The sequence below is a fragment of the Caretta caretta genome, chromosome 11, assembly GCF_965140235.1.
Source record: "Caretta caretta isolate rCarCar2 chromosome 11, rCarCar1.hap1, whole genome shotgun sequence".
In the NCBI taxonomy this organism is placed as follows: domain Eukaryota; kingdom Metazoa; phylum Chordata; order Testudines; family Cheloniidae; genus Caretta; species Caretta caretta.
Window position 1 is genome coordinate 43534962 of NC_134216.1, and position 5039 is coordinate 43540000.

Here is a 5039-nt window from a genome sequence, read left to right on the forward strand (position 1 = left end):
TAACAGAGTAGGGTTTTCATACACAATTGGTATGGTTCTGATCGCTCTCACATATTGGACAATAAATAGTTTTGCCTTTAAACGCCAAGAGAAATTGAATTCAATTAAGCAAAAGCCTCATTTGCGTTGTCTGGAAATGATAGACATGGCTTTAATGATCACTTCACTTCTGTGAAATTCTCTACCACTGATAGTACGTGAAGTCTCATTAAGTTCCTCTAAATGGAGTTTTAATAATGTGTTAATAATATCTAGTCATTGTTTAAAATATAAAGGATTTAAATTCAAATGTTATTTTCTTTAAATCGTCCTACCTACCTATATAATTGTCCTTGGTGAAAAGTGAAATCAGGTGTTGTATATTAATTACAAGGAGATTCATGCATTGACACTATGTAAAATACAGGACTTCGGGATAAGTTCTGTGCATTTCCTTTTGCCCTGAGAAAACATTTACAGAGCCCATTACATATTTAATAAACTCCTGTGATCTGCACGGGGGTTCGACTTGCAGACTGCATTCTAATCTTCCATCAGATAACGCTTTCATCAGTGTTTGCATTTCTAGTCCGAAGGGATACTATCAAAATAAAAGGACTCTTACCTCCCTTCTCCCCCTCTCGCCCCCCCTCCCCCATTTCTAGTCACACACATCCTCACTCTACCAAAAAAGGGCAGCTAGTCCTCTTTCTGATCTCCAAAGGGATGTCTGGAAGAGTTTATCAAAGTCTGGGAATATATTAAAAAGTCAAACTGACGCTAGTGAAAAGGATTGCTTGGCAGGAATGAAATGAGGCTCTCCCAAATCTCTGTGTAACCTGCTAGTCTCTAGTCCCTTGCTGATACTGCTAGGAGCAAGTGGGGCCGCTTATTAAGATTGAAGAGCTCAGCATTCTTGCTTTTTAAAACATAGTTATCCTTGCACACATTACCTTTCTCATGAATTATCTCGCCAGTAAGAGGGAGAGCCAGAATAACTGAATATACTTTGTTATTAAGACATCAGCTGTGTTTGCCCATCCCCCTATGCCCGTACATATTGACCAGGCAGGACAACAGGGGTATAATAAGAGTGATGCTACCTTATAACGTTTATCGGGTTGTTTCTTTATATTTTTCTTTTTCTCTAAGGTCTGACCTGACCTTTGTTGCTGGTGGTTTTGCGGAATGCCTGCGCTAGCTTTTACTGTCTCATGTCACTGTACCTGGAAATCAGGCCGGAAACCGGATCTAACGGGACAGCAACCATTGTATATAAACTGCAGGGAACCAGCTGCAAGCGCTCATAGTGCCTTGTACTCCAGATTACCGCAACGTCAGCTGCGGGCTGTGTTTCCTAGTCAGGGAGAAAACAAACAACACGAGATCCACTATTGAGCTCAGGTTCCTCTGTACCTCGTTAGCGTAGAGAAAAAGAAAGTAAAGCAAAAGTGCTTCACGACAAAGGGGAGATTTTTTTTCCCCTAAAATCCCTTTTGTGGGAGTTGGCCACACCATAAAAGCCTTCTCGGTGAAATGCAAAACAGGAATGGAAAAGACACTGACCCGGAGCCCTCAAAATAGAAACATTTAAGAACAGCTCCTAGTTTGTATTCCAGATTTCCAAGGCCTTCATTCAGCTTGTGTAGCAATTAACAACTCCCTGAAACTGCAGGCCAGAGGCAATAAGGGCACGATTATCTTTAGCTGCGAAGATCATACATGATTAATAATTTACCAGGAACTTACTTTCACTTACTCAGAGCCTACAGGCTGCAAAAGGCCTTTAAGAGACTGCTTTCCCACTAGAAACTAGATAGAGAGAAGTCTATTTTTCGTCGATGTTACCATTATCGTGTGGATTTTAATTTTGGTTTTTAAATAGTGCGATCTTTTGTCAGTTATATACATCCTGGCGTTAAAAATCTGGGTATCGTTTTCACATAAAAGAACTGTCAGCCGCCTCATATGAATTGCTGCACACTGCATCATCCCCTTTAAAACACCACCCTTGACATCCAAGCATTTGGAGTGTTGTAAAGATCTATCAAAGCAGTTATAATTGTGTTTTGGGGGTTGGGAGCCAAAGTGCAAGAAGGAGAGAGAGGGAAGGTGGAGTGTGCTGCCAAAGTAGCTTTAAAGGACATAACACGTTACCCTATAAAGTAGACATTCCGTGCACTTAACTTTCCCCCATGCCCACTGGCAGCAGAGGAGAGCTAAGAACCCAGTCCCGCAGCCTTTACTCACAGGAGTCCGATTGGCTTCAGATGAGAACATGGGTGTTATTACGGATTACTCATGTGAGTAAATTTGCAGGACCTGGCTTTTCTTTCTAGCGTGGCCATTATTTATTTTATTTAAGCGTCAAATAATTGAATCAGTGTAAAAAGGTGAAATAGGGAGCACAGGAACATATCAGGCGATAATACGTCTGTGCAATAGCACAAAAGGCAAAAGAAAGTATCGCAGGAACCAAGAGAACAAGGAAATTGATGCTAATCATTTTGCTAGCTTATGAAAAAATGACAGACAGCTAATGAAAGATTCAACGAGAAAAAAACAATCCCACACCATATGATCCTATGACAATGATCAAAAATATCTTGGTCAGTTTTCTGGCTTTCTCACCCAGGAATTCCTTGCTATAGTTGCACAAATGGGTACCTATATAAAACTGTTCATTTATTTTCGAGAATTCATATTTTTTCTGTGATTTATTTGCTACGGTCCTTCAAAAGAAAGGGTTTGACAGATTTCATGTTTACAGAGAATGTTCTGGTGGTTTACAAAAATTGTCATTAATTTACCCCAAAGCTTTTCTTAGGTTTACCATGTATGCGAGTTTTATTTGTGCTGTCTCAGAGTTACCACTACACTTCATTTTCAAGCGTCCAGTGATTTCATTTCAGATAAATGTTTAACCAATTAAAAAGAAAGGAAAAACCCAAGAGAGCCCGAATTTGCAACTGCTGAGCATTGGCGATAAGTGCTGAAAACGCCTCAGCTCCAATGAATATCTATGTAAGCAGAGGACCACAGCACCTTCTCCAGAAGCGCCACACCTTTCAGATCCAGCCCAGAGGTAGGGCTGGAGAAGAAAGGTCCTATGCTCTTGCCACCTATAGTAACGCCAGATCTCATACTGACTTCAGTGGGAGTAGGAATCAATCTTTAGGGGCCAATCCCGCCGCCCTTACGCACACTAATAATCCTTACTCGAGTGAGTAAGTGGTGCAGGTTCCTATTTTTGTTGTTAGTCTGTCAGAATTATTTTAGCTGAAGTGACATTCGCTTCAGTGGACGCAGGAGCCTGACCTATTCCTTGTGTTGTGTTTTTCCAGTTTAATAAGCCACTGGTATGAAAAGATTGTCAAAAGCTATCCAAGTGTATTGTTTTAAATCAAGTCTAACCAGGTCGTTGTGCTTTGGAAGGCTTTCTCAGTACTATACACTCCATAAAATAGTTTCTAATAGTTTTCAGCTAAAGCTAAACTTTAAATCCATCCCACTACCGTGTTTGCATACTGGGCTTACACAGTAACATCAAAGATTTTTCCCTCAGTAAACCCTAATTGCCTTGTTTGACCAGCATGGTGTTTGACTATTCCATGTAGTGTATACTGTCTGCTTTGGTAGATTGCTTGCAGATCGGTTATTTACATTTTCTATATGGATTTTGTTACATCTTCCTTATTATTTGCAATCTCAAATCTTAAAATCCTCATGATAAACAAGACAGATCCCCAAAGCAAAGCTTGATGTAACCGATTGGTAACCTCCTTCCATCGAGAGAAATGACCCTTTGCAGCTACCTGCTGTTTTTCAGCCAATTTTCCAAGCGCTCTCTCTCTCTCTCTCTCCTCCTCTCTGTTTCTCTGGGGTTTCTATAGCACCCAGCCCCGTAGTAGCTAATTCCTCCTTCTCCTCTATCGTGTTGCTCTCTACTCTGACCAAAAAATTCTAGTGTGAAACTTCAGGAGGTGTTGAGCCGATCTAATAGCTGCTGCCTTTTCCTTGTGTGCTTGGCGAACTATATTTGAAGAATCCCATCAAACTAGTTAAACAAGCCCTGTCCTCTCATAAATCGACTTTGGCTGTCTCCAGTCACATTATGTTTATCAACATTTTACCCCACTGAGTCTAATATGATACTCAGCTGCTGTTTGGGTCATTTCTCCTTTTCTTTTCTGAATCTTGTGTTATTTTTCCAATTCCCGGGAACCAGCGAAGGTCTCCTGTAAATATAGTTTAAGACTGCACTACGTTAACACATGTGACTGTATGTTCTATGAGTCAGATGTATTCAACGACTATAGAGGCACCAGAATAGAGCAGAATCTTTCCATAACTATTTCCATTGTTTCATCCTAGCTGCGCCTAGCTAACTCCTCCCTATCCCATCAGAGCAAATTATTGCGAGTTGAAATTTTGTCATTGACTTCAATGACAGTAAGTTCCATCATCTCTTAATCTTTTCTTAGCTGGTCTCCATCTTCAGCTTCTTCTCTGGCTGGAGCTGCCTATCCGCTACAAAGAACTCACCACCAGCTTTTTAAACGAATTCGGTGTGGGTGGGTGTTTTATTTTCTTTTAACCTAAGAAGCCCCGCGGTCCATATTGTGTCATTGATTTTTAAGTACAACTGTCAGTTGAAGCCAGTGGAACATTGCGAATCAATGGCCCAATATGATCTTAAGTAATCAGATGGAAATTCTCTGAACTGGCTAGTCATTATTTTTGTTGTTCCTTTAATTATCCTTTCAACTTACTTCTGATTATTTTAATCATGTTTCAGAACCATCCATTCCAGATGGTTTGTAAATGTCACCTATTATCAAATCATTGGTATATTATCAAAACTGCAACCTCTGAAGCCTTTACAATACCATTTCCTATACTTCAGATAATGTTAGTGGAAAGAACGAAGGAAAAGGGGGAATATTACAACTTTGTAGGTGGACACAGCGATATCGCTACACGTACAGGAGGTTTTTGACATTTTGTCTTTGAGCACCGCAATACCCCCTTTGATCACTGAAATCAACGGAGCCAATTTC